General features: G+C 44.8%; 1 protein-coding gene and 1 long non-coding RNA gene across 11 annotated transcripts in view; one reads left to right on the forward strand and one right to left on the reverse strand.

The window, feature by feature from the left end:
• LOC138365529 (uncharacterized) overlaps positions 1–21,890 on the forward strand; it is a 560,302-nt gene that overhangs the window by 116,598 nt on the left and 421,814 nt on the right. The window lies entirely within an intron of this gene.
• The window catches only part of LOC123772470 (zwei Ig domain protein zig-8), a 327,791-nt gene that overhangs the window by 66,545 nt on the left and 239,356 nt on the right, over positions 1–21,890 (reverse strand). The window lies entirely within an intron of this gene.

The raw sequence follows: 21,890 nt of genomic DNA on the forward strand, positions 1-21,890 counted from the left end.
ACCCTGAATGCCCCTGTTACCTAGCAGTAAATAGGTACCTGGGAGTTAGTCAGCTGTCACGGGCTGCTTCCTGGGGTGTGTGTGTGTGTGTGGTGTGGAAAAACAAAAAAAGTAGTTAGTAAACAGTTGATTGACAGTTGAGAGGCGGGCCGAAAGAGCAAAGCTCAACCCCCGTAAAAAACACAACTAGTAAGCACACACACACACACACACACACACGCACACACACGCAAACACACACAACGACAATAGACAGATAAAACACTGAAATGAATAAAAAATGTTCTCTCTCTCTCTCTCTCTCTCTCTCTCTCTCTCTCTCTCTCTCTCTCTCTCTCTCTCTCTCTCTCTCTCTCTCTCTCCTTGGGTTAAGTCATCTTAACAGCCTCACCTTCATAATTAAACAACCTGGGACCTCAAACGTTCTCTCTGCATCACTTTACCACCACCAACTGCCATTACCATGAATCATGGTCCAAACTCTCCTCCATTCCCCCCCCCCCTTCCCCTGCTTTCATGGTGGGGGAAAGCCGTCAACAAGCTAATGAGGCAGTTAGGATGTCCGCAACGGTAGTTAGGAGTGGGAATGTTTAGTGTGATTTGTCGTGCTGCATGTTGGAGGTATGGGAGAGAGAGAGAGAGAGAGAGAGAGAGAGAGAGAGAGAGAGAGAGAGAGAGAGAGAGAGAGAGAGAGAGAGAGAGAGAGACAAAGCACTAGGACTCTCAATACCGCCACAGGTACTGCTACGGAGGCTAAGACAACATATGGGGTCAAGAGAGAGAGAAAAGCTGAAGGCTCTCTTCCTACTCTCCACTCCGACTCTCCACAATATTATGATAACATTTAAAAGCGTTCAATCAAATTTCACACAAAAATTATCAATTTTGTACCTGAGGTGAAAAAATCAATTGGAGAAATGTGGGGGAGTGGGAGAGGGTGGGGGGATTCGAACCCTGGACCTTATGTGTACGCCCAGCCACGGACCTTACCTCAGAGTGTCGTATAAGCTATACGACTTGGGGATTCCAGCGAATCCTCAGGTCTTCTTGAAGCCCCCTACTGAAGCACTCTGCTCTAGGTAATGCACTTTCACTACCACGATCCTACATCACATACACAAGGAAATCATACTAACACGTTACCCCCTCCCCCTTACCTCCTAAAACACCCCCCCCCTTCCACCTCTACCTCACCTCTCCAACCATCCACCACACCCCCTCTCAACCCCCCCACACACCATACCCTCATCTCGCGTATTCGGTCCACAACTCAACTCTTTCCGTGACCTGAAGGCTCAATAACTCCGGGTTACCGGACGGGCCCCAGGAACCGAGACTCGCTTAGTGTCCTCCCGGGCGGGTTACCGCCCAACACAACCCCACATGCATACGCAATTCCGCCACGGGAATGCCAGCTCTGGCGAAACAACGCCAGCGGGGAAAGGAGAGAAAAGCGTGAACAGGAAAAATATATGTTGTCCCTTGTTGACTGCTGGATGTTATAGATCAGGGGGATAGTGGATAGTTACGGGTGGTGGTTGAGAGAGGAGGTTTAGTCTGAGGCGTACCGCCCAAGAGGAGTGGATAGTAGTGGTGGTTAGGGTAGGGTAGGTTAGGGTAGAGTAGGGTAGGGTAGGGCAGGGTAGGATAGGGTAGGGTAGGGTAGGTTGCCTCTCCTCCATCAGCAGGTGTGGAGCAGGAAGGTGTATTTATACTTACAAGAAATAGAACGGGAATTATGCTGTTTTTATCACTGGCACAGTTAAAACTCACACTTTCAAACTCTGTAATTTAGTGCAAGTGGGCGTGCACGCAACGTCACACGCAAGCACGCGCGCGCACGCACGCACACACACACACACACACACACACACACACACACACACACACACACACACACACACACACACACACACACACACACACACACACACACACACACACACACACACACACACACACACAATAACCAGTTGATGGGCGTTTGAGAGGTGGGACCAAAGAACCAAAGCTCAACCCCCGCAAGCACAACTAGGTGAGTACACACACACACACACACAGAGTGAGAGAGAGAGAGAGAGAGAGAGAGAGAGAGAGAGAGAGAGAGAGAGAGAGAGAGAGAGTGAGAGTGAGAGAGAGAGGTGGTCAAGGCTTTTACGAGATTGCTTACCCATGCTTAACACCCCCCACCCCACTTCCCCACCTGCTTCGAAGGAACCAACATACCTTACCTTGCGGTTACCTTGCGATGATTTCGGGGTTCAACGTCCCCACGGCCCGGTCCTCGACTAGGCCTCCTCTTGGACTGGTCAACCAGGCTGTTGGACTGCGTTCAACAGCCCTGAATATAGAGTTCCAAGACTCAGGGCCTGGTGCAGAGTGGCTGTGGGGATAGGGTGACATAGAGTGATTTGATGTTGGTCTCACCTCCTTGTAAAATTCATTTAGGTTATTCATTTAGGAAGGAGCTATTATACAGCCAGCTATTATATAGGAACGGAGCAATATATATATATGGAACAAGTGAGGAGCTTGAGCAACAGTGTTGTGATGGCAGGCACCTGGACGGCTAAAGCAACACAGATAAGCTTTTTTCCCGACAAGTCAGGGCAGACAAGAGAGGCAGAAAGTAATTATAAGTCAAATTATCAAGACACTTCTCACGAACGAGGCCACGAAATATACAATTACAGGAAGATGGGCAAATTGCAACCCATGTACAAAAAGACACAAAAAGTGCACCATCTGCACTTTTGTGCCTTTGTGCAGCATTTTTTGGGGCACAAAAAGTGCAGCATCTGCCCCCTACAACCCCCTCCTCTCCCCTCCTAAATTCCTCATATTAATCTCGAACCGGCGACCCAAATGAGTGATCCGCTCACCCCTCTTGCGCCAAGTGACCACTCCTCGCAAGCTCAGTAGACCTGTGCTTTTTGTTATGCACTCCTCCGGCTCCCCCCGCTCTCTCCCCTCCCCTCCTCACCCATCTCTCACCTGCTCTCACGCACACTTCAACCACTTGGGCTGGACGGTAGAGCGGCGGTCTCGCTTCATGCAGGTCGGCGTTCAATCCTCGACCGTTCAAGTGGTTGGGCACCATTCCTTGCCCTCTATCCCATCCCAAATCCTTATATCCTGACCCCTTCCAAGTGCTATATAGTCGTAATGCCTTGGTATGCTGATAGTATCCATCCCTTTCAACACCAACATTAGGAAGGTCTCACAGTGTGTTAGAATGTACTTATGAAAGGGAAGGGAGGGGAAGTATCAGGGGAAAGCGCCAAGCCATTGCGACTATATAGCCCTTGAAAGGAATCAGGATAAGGATTTGGGATGGGACAGGGGGGGGGGGGAAGGAATGGTGCCCAGCCACTTGGATAGTCGGAGATTGAACGCCGACCTGCATGAAGCGAGACCGCCGCTCTACCGTCCAGTTCAAGTGGTTGGGTAAAGGGAGCTTGTAAAGTATTATATACAAATTTATGTTACTACCAACTTAAAGCAAGTGGGCTTGATATATTGAAAAAAATGTAACAGCACTCTTGGAAACTAAACTGTCAGGCGTCATACTGAATGCAGTGAACCCTCAAGGTTAACATGTACTAAGGTGTAAAGAGTAAGAGAGAAATCAAACCCAACAATCACGAGACTAAACACACACAATCACGAGACTAAACCCAACAATCACGAGACTAAACACACACAATCACGAGACTAAACCCAACAATCACGAGACTAAACCCAACAATCACGAGACTAAACCCAACAATCACGAGACTAAACCCAACAATCACGAGACTAAACCCAACAATCACGAGACTAAACCCAACAATCACGAGACTAAACCCAACAATCACGAGACTAAACACACACAATCACGAGACTAAACCCAACAATCACGAGACTAAACCCAACAATCACGAGACTAAACACACACAATCACACAAACTTCCTGCGCCATAAAACACATACATGAAAGGCGACTCACAAATGCAAACTTTAAGCTTAAACAACTGTAAAAATAAAAAACATAAAAAAGATATTTCTATGCTTTATTGAAAATACCTCAGCTGAGATTCAGTGGCCATCGCCTCCCGGAAGCGTAGAGTGTTCTGAGGTGTATTGATTTCCTTTGCTGATGTCTACGAAATCTTCCTCACTGTACCCATCTCCTTGCCTCCATGTGAGAACTATCTCTCCTCACTGTACCCATCTCCTTGCCTCCATGTGAGAACTATCTCTCCTCACTGTACCCATCTCCTTGCCTCCATGTGAGAACTATCTCTCCTCACTGTACCCATCTCCTTGCCTCCATGTGAGAACTATCTCTCCTCACTGTACCCATCTCCTTGCCTCCATGTGAGAACTATCTCTCCTCACTGTACCCATCTCCTTGCCTCCATGTGAGAACTATCTCTCCTCACTGTACCCATCTCCTTGCCTCCATGTGAGAACTATCTCTCCTCACTGTACCCATCTCCTTGCCTCCATGTGAGAACTATCTCTCCTCACTGTACCCATCTCCTTGCCTCCATGTGAGAACTATCTCTCACCGGAACCATTGTGCGTCTTAAGTAAATTTATATAAATATATATATATATATATATCAATTCTGGTAACACTGATAGGTTCAAAACTAGTTACAGATGTGATTTTTATTATATATTTAATATTACTGCAGATTCCCAACACGAGGTATTTCCAACATGAATGTTACATTCATTGGTCTCTGTCTGTCTGACTGTCTGTCTGTCTGTCTGTCTGTCTGTCTGTCTGTCTGTCTGTCTGTCTGTCTGTCTGTCTGTCTGTCTGTCTGGTGTATATAGTACATATTTCTCACACATGGAGTAACAAATGTTCAATACATCTACCTCCCAACGCTAGACATTTGCAACGCGCCTACAGCGCCCGACACTTAACATTTTCGCAAATAGACCAATTTTTATATCCAGTCGCAACGGGGAAATTTGCAAATTCTGTATCCGCGAGTAAGTTCCGGGTGCAAATTCGCTGTGAGTCCATTATGGGAGATTGGGTGTGGCTGAAGAGTGAGGAGGGGGGGGGGGGTTGTGAGACTCTGGGTTGTGAGTGGTGGCTCACAGAGGCTTGGAGGGTCCTCTTTTAGGGGAGTCCTGTTTCTGTGGGGGTTATTATTGTGTGTGTGTGTGTACTCATCCTAGTTGTGTCTGCAGGATCGAGCATATGGCTCTTGGATCCCGCCTTTCCAGCCATCGGTTGTTTACAGCAATGACTCCTGTCCCATTTCCCTATCATACCTAATTTTAAATTATGAAGATTTTGCTTTCACAACCTGTGTGTGTGTGTGTGTGTGTGTGTGTGTGTGTGTGTGTGTGTGTGTGTGTACATATAACCTTGTGGTATAATGTATTTGAAGGTGTGTATTTGTGTGTATATTCATTGTAATATGCCAAAGTCCCTATTGTCGCGTTGAATATATTTTGTCTCGTCGCTAAACCAACACCTCGCATGAATTTCACCGCCCGAGGAATAATACATAATATTTTCCTCGAATGATTATTTTTTTTTTGGTTTATCAAGGAGATTATGTGGTGGTGCCTTTATCATTTGTCATTTCTCTTGTTTCTTGATCTCTCTTCATTAGGGGTAAATGGGTTGCATTAATGCTGAAAAATTGCCACATTAGCTGCATCGTGATCTGGTTGCTCATTGGTCGTTTTTCTGGGTATGGATTTTAGGGGGTGGGATTAGGATAGGGATTTTCCTCAGTTGTCTTGGGTGTTACATTCAGTGGTCTCTGTCTGTCTGTCTGTCTGTCTGTCTGTCTGTCTGTCTGTCTGTCTGTCTGTCTCTCTCTCTCTCTCTCTCTCTCTCTCTCTCTCTCTCTCTCTCTCTCTCTCTCTCTCTCTCTCTCTCTCTCTCTCTCTCTCTCTCTCTCTCTCTCTTTCTGCTCTTCCTGCGTCTTTTTTTCACTCTAGAGGATAAAGGAGACGAAGTCTTCCAACTCCCCTACAGCTTATCTGAAGCCTCACCCCTTTTTATTTTTCCTGGAATACAATCCGATAATCGCTTTACAACCAGACTTCCAATTACTGCTAGGTGAGCAGGGGCGAACAGTTAAAAAAGTTTAACTATTAGTGCCCAGTCATTCCTCCCTCCCCGGGACTCGAACCTGGGTCATCTTGCTTGTGAGACGAGTGGGTGAGATCGCTCTCTCCGACTCACTCTCTCTGGCTTATCTCTGTCTATCCGTCTGTCTGCCTCCCTGTCTTTGCTTGTCTGCATCTCTCCTGCTGCCTCTATCTATCAGCTCTATCGCTCTGTAGTACTCTATCAAATACCGCGCTAAACATATATAATTTTCCAAAAAATATTAGGTAAAGAAAAATCTCCTGTTGAATTAAAAGAACATATTAATAAAAAAGAATTATATAAATATCTATAATGAGAATTCGTTCTGTTGAACAAGACTGAGAACATCTCAGGCCGTCACAGTCTGGAGATAAATAACTCGACTTGATTCTCATGGAAATGCCATTCCGTGGTTGACAATGCGTGTGCTTGGCAACTCTATTACTTGAAGCGCTGCCTGTGGGTTAGCCTTTTCTCCCCCCCCCACACCCATTTCGAGTATGACGTCGGAAATCTTGCACAGGAAAATATACATTTGAATTGCCTCACAAAAAACTGCTCCAAGATGTGCATATGTGTGTGTGTACTCACCTATTTGTGCTTGCGGGGGTTGAGCTTTGGCTCTTTGGTGTGTGTGTGTGTGTGTGTGTGTGTGTGTGTGTGTGTGTGTGTGTGTGTGTGTGTGTGTGTGTGTGTGTGTGGTGTTCATATGCATACTCGGCTCTAACCCGTGCTTTAAGTGTATGTATATGTATCCTGGACACTGGATGAATAGAGGATGGAGGGTGGGGGTGGGGGTGGAAGGGGGTGTGATCCGCCGGGTGGATTAGCATTGTAAATATATATATATATATAGGGGAAGCTCTCAGTCACTTTGGACCCTTATAGAGTCTTGGGATAGCGGTCATTTCACTCTTCCTTCCTTTTTTTTTTGTTTGTGTATCCAAGACTTTATTCCCAGCCACTTTATTTCTAGACTTCCCTCTCACCCCTCTTCCTCCTCTTTTTTTCCCCTTCTCTTGCCATATTTTCCCGGGTAGGGTAGGCGAGAGGGTGCAAATTTTTGCCCCATTGTTAGCTTATGGGATTTCCTTACGGCTTTGCCTGAGAGATACGATCGTTTCTGTTCCATTCTTGTCTATTTTTATGATGTTTTTTTTTACACTTGCTTGCTGCTTTGTTTTTATTTACTTACTGTTTGAATTTTATTTTTTTGTAGTTTCAATTTTCTTTACTTTCTGATGACTTTTATTTACTCTTTGAATTTTATTTTTTTACAGTTTGAATTTTCTTTACTTAATGTTTGACTTTTATTTACTTATTTTCACTTTTTTACCCAGCTACACTTTATTTCTCCCACTTGACTTTATTTCCAAGCCACTTTATTCGTTTTTCCCCTTCACGTGCCCATTCTTCTTTTTTTCTATTACCTTTACTTCATTTCTTTTCACCCCAGCCCTTAAACACCCTCACCCACCCCTTTAAACACCCTCACCCACCCTTTTAAAACACCCTCACCCACCCCTTTAAACACCCTCACCCACCCCCTTAAACACCCTCACCCACCCTTTTAAAACACCCTCACCCACCCCTTTAAACACCCTCACCCACCCCCTTAAACACCCTCACCCACCCCTTTAAACACCCTCACCCACCCCTTTAAAACACCCTCACCCACCCCTTTAAACACCCTCACCCACCCCTTAAACCCCCTCACCCACCCCCTTAAAACACCCTCACCCACCCATTAAAACACCCTCACCCACCCCTTAAAACACCCTCACCCACCCCTTAAAACACCCTCACCCACCCCCTTAAAACACCCTCACCCACCCCTTAAAACACCCTTAACAACCTCTTAAACCCCCGTACGTCGCTGGGTTGAAACCAACCCATCGTCTGCTACTTCGCCTGCTGTCTTGCACGCTCGGGCACTTCGCCAGGAGCCCGCCCTCGTGTCCCATCCCCAAGTGCCTCCTTAGCGTGTTATGTCCTCCCTGGTACTCTGTGGGGAGGATAGGTAGAGGATAGGTAGAGGATAGGTAGAGGAGGTGAAGGGAATAAGAGGAAGTTACCTTCTTCGTCTTTCCATTTTGTTGTGGAGATCTCTGAGGGCCTTTGAATCTCAGGGCACAGACTTTGGGGGGAGGGGGTGGCTTTGGAGGCTGGGGTGGGGATGGGGGTGGAGAGAGAGGGGTGGAGTGGGGTGTGTGTGGGGGGGGGGGAAGGTGGATGGAGTGTGGGGTAGAAGTTTATTTCGAAGGGGTGGAGTAGAGAGGGTGGAGAGGCACAGACGAAGGGAAAGGTTTGGATATGAGAAATGTAGTGTGGGTTATGATAGCAGGCGGTCTGTTGGCCTTGCTGACACGATGTTATGATAGCAGGCGGTCTGTTGGCCTTGCTGACACGATGTTATGATAGCAGGCGGTCTGTTGGCCTTGCTGACACGATGTTATGATAGCAGGCGGTCTGGTCGCCTTGCTGACACGATGTTATGATAGCAGGCGGTCTGTTGGCCTTGCTGACACGATGTTATGATAGCAGGCGGTCTGTTGGCCTTGCTAACACGATGTTATGATAGCAGGCGGTCTGGTCGCCTTGCTGACACGATGTTATGATAGCAGGCGGTCTGTTGGCCTTGCTGACACGATGTTATGATAGCAGGCGGTCTGTTGGCCTTGCTGACACGATGTTATGATAGCAGGCGGTCTGTTGGCCTTGCTGACACGATGTTATGATAGCAGGCGGTCTGTTGGCCTTGCTGACACGATGTTATGATAGCAGGCGGTCTGTTGGCCTTGCTGACACGATGTTATGATAGCAGGCGGTCTGTTGGCCTTGCTGACACGATGTTATGATAGCAGGCGGTCTGTTGGCCTTGCTGACACGATGTTATGATAGCAGGCGGTCTGTTGGCCTTGCTGACACGATGTTATGATAGCAGGCGGTCTGTTGGCTTTGCTGACACGATGTTATGATAGCAGGCGGTCTGTTGGCCTTGCTGACACGATGTTATGATAGCAGGCGGTCTGTTGGCTTTGCTGACACGATGTTATGATAGCAGGCGGTCTGTTGGCCTTGCTGACACGATGTTATGATAGCAGGCGGTCTGTTGGCTTTGCTGACACGATGTTATGATAGCAGGCGGTCTGTTGGCCTTGCTGACACGATGTTATGATAGCAGGCGGTCTGTTGGCCTTGCTGACACGATGTTATGATAGCAGGCGGTCTGGTCGCCTTGCTGACACGATGTTATGATAGCAGGCGGTCTGTTGGCCTTGCTGACACGATGTTATGATAGCAGGCGGTCTGTTGGCCTTGCTAACACGATGTTATGATAGCAGGCGGTCTGGTCGCCTTGCTGACACGATGTTATGATAGCAGGCGGTCTGTTGGCCTTGCTGACACGATGTTATGATAGCAGGCGGTCTGTTGGCCTTGCTGACACGATGTTATGATAGCAGGCGGTCTGGTCGCCTTGCTGACACGATGTTATGATAGCAGGCGGTCTGTTGGCCTTGCTGACACGATGTTATGATAGCAGGCGGTCTGTTGGCCTTGCTGACACGATGTTATGATAGCAGGCGGTCTGGTCGCCTTGCTGACACGATGTTATGATAGCAGGCGGTCTGGTCGCCTTGCTGACATGGTGTTATGATAGCAGGCGGTCTGGTCGCCTTGCTGACACGATGTTATGATAGCAGGCGGTCTGGTCGCCTTGCTGACATGGTGTTATGATAGCGACGGTCTCTTGATGCAGATCAGCGTTCTATTCCCGACCGTCCAAGTGGTTGGGCACCATTCCTTCCCTCCGTTCCATCCCAGATCCTTATCCTGACCCCATCCAAGTGCTACATAGTCATAGTGGCTTGGCGCTTACCCCCTGATAATTCCCCCTCCCCCTCATGGTAATCTCAAGGTAGAAAGGAGATATTGTTTAATGGTTCCTCAGCACTGTATATTCAACAGCCAAAGCTTAGTTATTCTCCTCCGTCTTTGCTTCTCCATAAAAGGTCTTTTTCTTCTGCAAAAGGACCTACAGTCTGGGAGACAACATCAGTGTTTCGAGTCGCCGTAAAAAAAAATTCTACTGGGGGGTTTGCTTGCAATTTTTTGCAGTTTGTGATTTATAATGATTTGTGTCAAGACGAATGAGTTTTCTTTGCTTTAGGTCTTAACATAATGTATCCTGTAATGTATTCTCTGTATTACTATTTCCTTCCTGTATGCAATAATTTGTATTTTACTCTTTGTGTATATTAGGAACTTCTTTTTTGTTTAATTGGTTATTTAATTCGTTAATGGTTGTGAAATCTGAAGACTTATTAAGGCCACCACAATAGTTTACTGAGCTAGCAAGGAGTATACCTCAGTGAATGCATGCAATGAAATAGGTATACTAGGGGGGTATACTCACTTCTCTTGTGGGTATACTGAGTCACGGTGCAAGCTGAGGGTGACGTATGTCCCGCAACCTCCTGCAACATTGCAAGCTTCGCCGATTAATCATTAAGAGAATATATGATTCCCCCCCCCCCCGCCCCTCCCGGGGAATTCAACAATTCTACACAGCTCATAAAGATGTCAACGCGAAGTTATCGCGTCCTGGACGCCGGAGTATCCACATTCTGCAACGATATCGTTTTCATGAGGTTTAAACTACCGTGACCAAACTGGCGGACGATAGACTCCTCGTGGAGCGATATAGCAGTAGCTACACCCATCGCAGAACGATAGATCATTCAAGAGCCTTAAACTATCGCACCCAGTCTGCTAAACAACCCTAGTCTAGAGGTCAGCAATTATCGTTCAGGACATTAGGGCAGTAGAGCGTGTAGGAGAAGTAACGTGACTCCAACGGGCTCGTAAATTGGGCCATCCGGCTCAGGTCGGAGCGAGGCACATGTTTGGGTTAATAACTGGCTCTGGGGGGCATTAAGACCTCGCGCTGCGGAGATTGATTGGGTGCGGGACGCAGCCCACAAGCGCTCGCTGATCTGTAAATCAGAGGTGTTATTTGATATGACTGATGCTTTAGGCGAGGAGCTGTGCTTTGGTCTCCTGGCTCTGGGATTGGTGTGTGGCCTCGAGGGACTCGAAGTACTCGAAGTACTCGAAGTACTTGAGGTACTCGAAGAGATGTTGATGGTGCTGCCTACAGGCTCTCTCTCTCTCTCTCTCTCTCTCTCTCTCTCTCTCTCTCTCTCTCTCTCTCTCTCTTCTCTCTTCTCTCTTCTCTCTTCTCTCTTCTCTCTCTTTCTCTCTCTCTCTCTCTCTCTCTCTCTCTCTCTCTCTCTCTCTCTCTCTCTCTCTCTCTCTCTCTCTCTCTCTCTCTCTCTCTCTCTCTCTCTCTCCTCCTCTCCTCCCTTCATAGACTCTCCAACAGTGGTGACACACACATCAAGCGGGGCAGCTCATCCAGTATGCAAATGACTTGAGCTGGTCTCCGGACAGACAAGCCGTTCTGTCTCTCAAGCTTTTCAATTAATTATTGGATTAGTCCCCCCCCCCTCACCTCCCCGATTCCTTAATCCGAGCTGAGCCTTCACCTAATTCAGGTGTTGACGTGATCTGGATTAATCCTTCACCTAATGTGGATTAGCTTCCTGTGTAATCTTAATTGCGCCCCCTCCCTCTCCCTCTTACATCATTCCGTGATTGTCTTGGATTCTGAAGTGGTCTGTAGTGGATCTTTTGTTTATATGTGTAAGTAGTGGATATCTTTTTCAGTTTCTTCATATATATATATATATATATATATATATATATATATATATATATATATATATATATATATATATATATATATATATATATATATATATGCCTTGTGGGCTTCCTTATTATGACTGCGTTTCGGCTTAAGAGGTTGATTCTTAATTGTTTGCTGTCTATACTTCCATATGTTCCTATAATTTTTCTTCTCTCCTCTGCCTTTACTCTTCATCTTCTGTTATTCTTTCATTTATTTGCTTTCTCACATATCTATTTTCTTTGTCATATTTTTTACTTCTTTCTTTCCTTGTTTTTTCTTTCTGTGACAATTCACTCTTAATTAAACTGAAATTTCCACCAATTTATATTAGCCAGAGCTTTTGTTTGATGGAAGACGGTGGTGTTGGTGGTCCAGCTTGACCCTGCCTTTCCCATGACCCTGGTTCAAGACTCGTGTGTCTTGCATACAGAGAGTCGGCCATACACTAAGGACTGGCCCCCCTGGAGGTACCAGATGGGTTGGTATTTAGGTATCTTTACCTTAAAATGGTAGCTGAATGGTGTGTGTTTGTGTGACGAGTTTACAACATGAACGGCCGATGAATATGATGAATTAAGCATTGCAAAGGTAAAATGTTGATGAATTTCAAGTTTTCCATAAACGTTGGAACTCTTTGTGATGAGGATCTTAATTTAACTTTTAATATCCAATTGTTTTTTTTCCCAATATTTCATTTTCAGTAGGATTCCTGATTTCACCAGGAATCCTACTGGTTGCAGAATATTGCCCATATATGGATCTCTTGATCTATTATGGAAAGCATCTTGTGAATTCTTTAAGGTGATTTATATACATAAATCTATTTTATCTACATGATCAACTCCCATTTTATCAACTATGTATTTCAGTAGGCGATAAAGAGACGTTTGAAACGTTAAAGTGCGTGACATATAGTCTGTGATCGATGTTGAAAGCCATTATTGCCTGGAGGTATCACACAGAAAACGGAATATGCTGGCATATTGTGGGGGTATTATTTGGTGCTTTGAGGGTTTGATATGGTAGGCTATGATGGCCCCCAGTTGGCATTACCATCGTCGGTAATGGGTTGTTTTATGCCCCCTCCCTCGAGTGACTGCTTCATGTGGGTGGATGTATGTTGGTGTATGTTGATGTATACTGGTGTAAGTAGATGAATGTGTATAAACGGAAAATAACTTATACACAAACGCAAGCACATACGCTCTCTTACTCCCAGGCATAAAACACACACACACACACACACGCGCGTGGACAGTGGACAGCGTTTGGGGATCATAGTTCTAACAGCTCGAGTTCGATTCCCTGCCGAGGCGGAAACAAATGGTCAGAGTTTCTTTCACCCCTGATGCCTCTGTTCACCTGGCAGTAAATAGGTACCTGGGAGTTAGACAGCTGCTACGGGCTGCTTCCTGGTGTGTGTGCGTGTGTTAGAGGGAGAAAAATATGTAGTGAACATAACAGAGGAAAAATAAATTGGTTAGAAAAGCGGGATCCAAGAGCTAATAGCTCGATTCTGCAGATACAAATAGTAAACACACAAATTTTCGACACAACGCAAGATAAAAGCAAAAGATAGCATACGATAACAACATACAAGATTTGTAATAAAGCTCTCGCGCTTATACAATGACGAAACAACATTGGGACAAAATGACATGATAATATGTCTAAATATAAACAGAGTAACCACGTGGATTAATTGGAATGAGAAATTAGACGTCTCTACCACAACACATAGCGTCAAGACTGGCAACTAAGTGTTAGACGTATATCTAACACCACACATAGCGTCAAGACTTAGCAACTAAGTGTTAGACGTATATCTAACACCACACATAGCGTCAAGACTTGACAACAAGGATACTGTGTTACAAGAGGGATTGGGACACAAGTTGGTAAGACTTGAATAAATAACAGAGGGCATATTTGAGCCCGTAAGAGGCAGCTCAAGTTTATACCCAAACATACCCCCCCCCCCTCTCCCCCTTGTATCGTTGTCTAACCTACGCTTGAAACAATCACTACCGTACACACATTTAGCTCCTGATAATGTGTTCCATAAATTGAGTAAACGTGATCGATTAGAGGCGGGGCCCATGATCTGAAGCTCAGTCCTTGTCAACACAGCGATCACACAGATATATATTATCTTTTGTCTTCTCTTCCTTCCCTACCTCCTTCCCTCTTCATTCTCTCCCTCCCTACCTCCCTCTCCTGGCACCCCTCCAGGCAGCTCCTCCTCCTCCTCCTTAGCTCTATATCTCACTTTCTTTAATTTTCTTTCTCTCATTTCCTGTCTGTGCCGAGGGCAGCAACTCTCTCTCTAATCCTCCTCCCGTTTTCTTTCGTTCATTAGCTCCTCTTGGCCACCAGGGTAAACTGGAGGAAGTTCCACGTCTCCTTTAATTTGGGCCTCCTCTCTTTCTCGACAATAAATGTACCTCTTCTTCGCCTCCTTCTTTATCAGTCTCTTACTCTTTCTTGAAGTTTTTTTCTTCCTTTTTTTTGTTCTGTTCTGCTACTGTTCGTCGTTGTTGTTATTGTTGTTATTCTCATCTTTCTCTTCCTCTTCTTCCCAGACTTTGTGTAATGTTTTATCTTTATTAATTATATTGTCTTTATTTTTTTTAACCTATATCTTTATTAATTATATTGTCTATATTTTTTTAAACCATACTCGTGTTTTGTTTAATTAATAAAGTAACAATTGTCGTTGAATTTAGTTACTGGGCTTCTCAGGGCTTCCTTTATTACTTCCTCTCCCTTTGTCTTTCTTCTTTCTCCTCTCCTTCTCACTTATTACCTTCTCTTCACACTGCTTCCTTCATCTCTCATTGACACCAGTTATCTTTTCTGTTCTCTTTGGCGTTTTGGCTTTTTCTTCTTTTCTCTCATTACTTTTTTAGTAATTCAAATTTGCGCATTTTTCTATCACTTCCTATTTTTTCCTTTCACAATTTACCCTTACCCTTGGGAGCTGGTCGGATGAGCGGACAGCACACTGCACTAGTGATCCTGTGGTCCCGGGTTCGATCCCAGGCGCCGGAGAGAAACAATGGGCAGACTTTCTTTCATCCTATGCCCCTGTTACCTAGCAGTAAAATAGGTACCTGGGTGTTAGTCAACTGTCACGGGCTGCTTCCTGGGGGTGTAGGCCTGGTCGAGGACCGGGCCGCAGGGACACTAAAGCCCCGAAATCATCTCAAGATAACCTTCTCTTCGCGCATTTGCGCTTGTCCCTATTTAAGATGTCTTAGATTTAAGATTTACAGGTTTTTCTTTTTATTTACTTTTGTATCTTGCAATTTGCATTTTCCTCTTTTCTTTATATCTTCTCTTCTTATGATCTGTCTTTCTTTATTCCCCCCATTGTCCACGCCACCCTCACACGTCGCCCAATTTCCGCCTCTTCCGTTTTTCCTCTATAATGAGCCTCAGTTAACTCTAATAAGGGTGATTTACTGCCATATATATATCCCGCCCTGTGAACCTTGAGGGTAGAGCACTTAGCTTACCCTATTCTCATCTTCTCCAGTTCTTCCCTTCCTCTCTCCGTATCATCTTACCTTTCTCTCTTACCCTTCCACCGAGAGTACCTTAATCTTAGGCACCGCCTTAGTGTTTGAGGGACCCTTTTCATTTTATTCTCCTACCCCTTTTACTCTATGTTTGATTGATTCTATATTTCTTTAACCCTTCACTTTACCCCCCATAGAGTTCCAGTTGTGAATTTAGCCCAAAATTGCGCCTTATGTATTCATTCCTTACCTGAAGATGTTACAGCCCCGCTCCTGTGCCAGGTAAGTCCACTACGGGCTCACCATAGCCCGTGCTACTTGCAACTTTTGTTCCCAGTAGCTGAATCTAAAACAACAACAACATGGAGATGTTTCAGAGTTGAACGAATCGATGTAGAAAGTAAATCCTTCAATAATTACTAGAGTTTCTTTACCATGAACTCTAGAAACTAGATTGCTCCTCTTAATAGTGACACTTAGAAAATAGTTAGAAACTTACAGTATAAGATCAATAAAGCCAGCAATGTGACCTTACTTAACCAAATATACTTAAAGGAACGCCTGCTTCCCAAGCATACAATCATAAATTAATTATTTACCGAGTATTCGAAATCAGTATTTTCTTAAATCTAAAAATTAATATGATGATATATTTGAATTCAGTGTATATTTAGGCCAAGGTTAGTTTAGGAGTTTTGTTTCTGTTAGCAATTATTGGTATTTAAAGTACCAGGGAGGGAGATTCGAACAGGGGGAGGTGTGAGAAGTTGCAGTACTATACTGCAACTATACTGTTGCAGTATAGTACTATACTGTTGCAGTATAGTACTATACTGTTGCAGTATAGTACTATACTGTTGCAGTATAGTTCGAATGTCATCAGTTGTGTCTAAACAAGTAACAGGATTAACAGGTATATGATCTATGTTTCTTAGGACAGTCTGCTTACAGAGTCCAAGTTTCTTACCATTCTTAGGCCTGATATACTACATTTATAAGCTATATTTGGCCTATGATTGGTTAGTTCTTGATGGGGGGATGAGTTAAAATGTAAAGGTTGATAAAGGTCTATTTCATCATTGAAAAAAAAGAGGAAAATCTAATATTCTTGAAGAAATAGAGTTCTTCAGGCAGTTTCATCTGCTCTGGATATTTTTTTTTAACTACCACAGATTTGATTAAGGTGACTGTGAATATGTTAGAAGTTTGGTTTTATTGTTAGCCTAAAACCATAGGTCAGAAAATGAAGAGCTAACGATGTTTCGGCTCTTCTTCCCACTATTGGCATTCGTCTGTCTGTCTGTCTGTCTGTCTGTCTGTCTGTCTGTCTGTCTGTCTGTCTGTCTCTCTCTCTCTCTCTCTCTCTCTCTCTCTCTCTCTCTCTCTCTCTCTCTCTCTCTCTCTCTCTCTCTCTCTCTCTCTCTCTCTCTCTCTCTCTATCTTTACCACCAGATTGTATTTTTCTCTTTATTGTTTTACTCTCATTGTTTCCTTAAATCTTATTCATACATATATTTCTATTTTACTTATCCCACTTTACATATTCCTTCCATTTTATAGTCTCTTCCACTCTCTCTCTCTCCTTGACCCGGCTTGATAATGGTCCAAGACGGACCGAAACGTCGTGGTCTCCTGGTCTTCTGGTGTGTGGTCTGGTCATCATGTCTTCAGCCGCGTTGTTGCAACTCATCGTCTGCACATGATTGATATGACGTGTGTTTGTAATGATGTGCGTGACGGTAAAGTTGACTTAGCAGGAGTAAATGATTTACCTGTTTCGTTATGAAGCAGATTAAGGATTTGTTTATTATTTCTTTTTGAAAAGCTTGTTTTATTTGGCCTCTCTCTGTCTGTCTCTCTCTCTCTCTCTCTCTCTCTCTCTCTCTCTCTCTCTCTCTCTCTCTCTCTCTCTCTCTCTCTCTCTCTCTCTCTCTCTCTCTCTCTCTCTCTGTCTGTCTCTCTCTCTCTCTCTCTCTCTCTCTCTCTCTCTCTCTCTCTCTCTCTCTCTCTCTCTCTCTCTCTCTGTCTCTCTCTTTCTCCCAAAGCCATTCAACGCAATTAATGGATGCAATCCTCTCTTGCATTAACTTAGGGTGTAAGACGAAGCTAACACGGAGGCTTAGTCACTCACAATAGAGTTGACACGATTTGGCAGGGTCAGTTCCCAAATCCTCACCAGCGGCCTTGACTGCTCCCTGCCTTGTTACGTATCCTGTAGTTCCAATGGGTAGTTCACGGGACAGCACTTATCACGGTATACAACCATGAGAGTCAGTCATTCATACATACAACACAGCCCCCCCCCTACACTGAGGCATACGCACACACACTTATACACCTCACACACACCTGTACACACTCATACCATGAGGATCAGTCACTCATTCATACAACACCGGCCCCCCCCCCCTACACTGAGGCATACACACAGTCATACACCTCACAAACACACCTGTACACACTCATACCATGAGGATCAGTCACTCATTCATACAACACCGGCCCCCCCTACACTGAGGCATACACACAGTCATACACCTCACAAACACACCTGTACACACTCATACCATGAGGATCAGTCACTCATTCATACAACACCGGCCCCCCCTACACTGAGGCATACACACAGTCATACACCTCACACACACACCTGTACACACTCATACACACGCACAAAAACAAACAATCCATGCGGAAAAAAGCAATCAAGTTCACAAAAACAGGGGTGTGTAGGCTGGCTCACAGGAGAGGTCGAGGCTCGACAAAGCAATTCAGATCCAGAGGAGCTGACCGAATGCAGCAGCTGTTTGCTGGTGTGTTGATACAAGCTCGTTTTATTATGGTGCTTGGCTAGTCTGGGTCAATACAAGCCTGCGAGGGGTCGATAATACTCACCCGAATACTAGATATGAATCCGGAATTGAGCGTTATCTGCTTTTTTTAGGGGGGGGGGGGTGGAGGGGGTGTGTGGAGTATGATATCATTACTGGTTTGGTATGAGCTTGAGGAGGATAGCGGAGTTAAGGTCAGTATTGTGACACCAGCCTGATCGTATAACTGTGGGATGCATGGTGGTACTTGGTAAGATAGCTTCGTAATCTGTATTCAGAAATACTCACACACACACACACACACACACACACACACACACACACACACACACACACACACACACACACACACACACACACACACCAACTGTCCATCCACCTGGGCTGGTCGATAGAGCGACGGCCTCCTTTCTTGCAGATTCGGCGTTCGATCCCCAATGGTCTTAGTGGTTGACCATCATTCCTTCCCTCCACGCTCAGTTCCCAGCTACCTCTTTGTCCTTAGACTTCTTCCAGTTGGTAGTCACTAAACATTTACTCATAATAACATGCTTAAAAATGGATGTATATTTTAGTTTTTTCTAAAACCGTTTCATAGTGGTATTCGACAAAGAGTACTGGGAAGACGGGACACCACGAGCGTAGCTCTCATCCTGTAACTACACTTAGGCAATTACACACACACACACAAGGAATCATGCGTGTGGATGTATAAGGAATCATTTAGGACCTTATGTACCACATATGTAAGACCAATCCTGGAGTATGCAGCTCCGCACGGAGTCCGTATCTAGTGAAACACGAGACTAAATTGGAGAAGGGTCAAAGCTATGCCACCAGACTAACTGGTACCCGAGCTAAAGGGGTATGAACTGCGAGGAGAGACAACGGAAACTGAACCTCCCGTTGCTGGAAGAAACAAGAGTTAGGTGTGACATGATCACTACATTCAAGATTCTCAAAGGAATTGATAGGCGACACATACAGATATGTCCAACAAATTAATTAATTAATTAATTAATTAATTAAAGGTCCTTAACTACCATACCCAAGATCATAACTACAACAAATTTCATCAAATTGTATTTATACAAAATTAGTTATACTGCTTTATCAAGCAAAATTGTCCACATATAAATTTGGCAAGAATTATGTACCTGCGTGCATATAATTCTTGTAATGATCCAATTGGAACTAATTTCCCGGTATTTTTGAAAAGCGAAATTCATCCCGTAATTATTTTCCTATCTTCAGGTAAAATGGTGTTCATATAGAAATATATTTAGAGGAGAGTTTAGAGTTGTATTATGGAGAAATTAATGCGTTTAATTGCCGAAGATGTTGCAGGTATCATCTGGAGATTGCATTAGCTATTGTAGGTATCCTTTGGCAAGCTGTGTACCTCAGGGTACTGTCCTTGCACCACTGCTTTTCCTTATTATCATGTCAGATATAAGCATGAATACAAGTCGCAGCCCTGGAAACACAAACCGTAACTGTCTCTATTTTCCGCTTGTTACAACTTGTAATAAAGTTGTTACATCTTGGCTTAACGTGTTTATGACGTATTAGAACGTTGTTACAACTTGCTATATTGGCTGTTATAACTGGTTAGGAAGTGTTAAAACTTGTTCGAACGTTGTACCAACGTCGTAGTTTCGGTGTGTGCTTGGCGGGAGCTTCGCATCATCCGTTGCAGATGACACAAAAATCTACATGCAAATTACTTGTGTTGAAGACATTGGTATACTACCAGCAGATATTAATAAAGTTTTCGACTGGGCAGCAGAAAATAACATGATGTTTAAATGTGATAAATTTCAGGTACTCAGGTACGATAAAAATGAGGACCTTAAACATAATACAGGGTACAAGACACAATCAAATTTGTCCATAGTAGGAAAGCAACATGATTAAGGATTTGGGAATAATGATGTCTGACGACATAACGTTTAGGGAGCATAACCAAGCAAATATTGCGTTAGCCAGAAAAATGATAGGATGGATTACGAAAACTGTAAAATCCAGGGATCCCACCACAATGGTTGTACTCTTTAAATCACTTGTATTGTCCCGTGTAGAGAACTGCTCACTGCTCACTTTCCCCTTCAGAGCAGGAGAGATTGCTGAAATAGAGGGAATACAGAGAACTTATACGGCATACATAGACGTTATAAAGCATCTAAATTATTGGGGTCGTTTCAAAGCTCTCAAAATTAACTCCATAGAAAGTAGACGAGGGAGGTATAAAATAATATACACGTGGAAAATACTGGAGGGCTAAGTACCAAATCTACAGAGTAAAATAACAACATACTGGAGTGAACGATAAGGAAGAAAATGCAGAAAAGAACCAGTGTAGGGCAGAGGTGCCATAGGCACAATCAGAGAACACTGTATAAACATCAGAGGTCCGCGGTTGTTCAACGTCCTCCCAGCGAGCATAAGAAATATTGCCGGAACAACCGTAAACATCTTCAAGAGAAATCTAGATTATTTTCTCCAAGGAGTGCCGGACCAACCGGGCTGTGGTGGGTATGTGGGCCTGCGGGCCGCTCCAAGCAACAGCCTAGTGGACCAAGCTCTCATAAGTCATGCCTGGCCTCGGGCCGGGCTTGGGGAGTAAAGGAACTCCCAGAACCCCCATCTAGGTACAATCCAGGTACATTCCACATGTAACCAAAGACGATGTTTGTAAACAAGAGGGACGTGCACGCCAGGCAGGCCGAAGTGCAAATGAATCACTCTGCGTGAAAATCTTGAACGTAATCAGCTGTGATTCATGTGTAAAGTGCTTTCCATTCATAAGCGCGGCGGCTGGGTTGGCTGAGTCTTTGGCTGATGTTTTGAGCATGGAGTGAATTTGCACGCACGCATGTGCACACGCGCGCGTACACACACACACACACACACACACACACACACACACACACACACACACACACACACACACACACACACACACACACACACATACACAGTTTCAAGTGTAGATATGATTGAGCCCAGTAGGCTCAGGAATCTGTACACATGTTGATTGACGGTTGAGAGTTGGAACCAAAGAGCCAGAGCTCAACCCCCGCAAACACAACTAGGTGAGTACACACACACACACACACACACACACACACACACACACACACACACACATGGGGCCTGGTAGCATGGTGGATAGCGCACAGGACTTGTAATTCTGTGGTGCGGGTTCGATTCCCGCACCAGGCAGAAACAAATGGGCAAAGTTTCTTTCACCCTGAATGCCCCTGTTACCTAGCAGTAAATAGGTACCTGGGAGTTAGTCAGCTGTTACGGGCTGCTTCCTGGTGTGTGTGTGTGGGGTGTGGGAAAAAAACCCACTTCGGCCAATCATCAGCCAGATACCCACACCCACGTACAGACTGGCTAAGCGACTCAACGGCTTGCTGACTCCTTATGTACCTTGTGCATTCAGCCTGAAGTCTCCAAAGGAATTTGTTGACTTACTGCGGGGAACACGGGCCACAGGGATAAGAGCCTCGTTGGACGTAGAATCACTGGTTACCAACGTACCTGTGGATGAAACAATCGGGATGATAGCAGACAGAGTGTATCGTGATCCGTCCTGTACTCCTCTTGACATACCAGAAAACATTCTAAGGAAACTACTCCAAGCTTGTACTGAAGAGGCACCC

Source organism: Procambarus clarkii, chromosome 17, assembly GCF_040958095.1.
Source record: "Procambarus clarkii isolate CNS0578487 chromosome 17, FALCON_Pclarkii_2.0, whole genome shotgun sequence".
Lineage (NCBI taxonomy): Eukaryota > Metazoa > Arthropoda > Malacostraca > Decapoda > Cambaridae > Procambarus > Procambarus clarkii.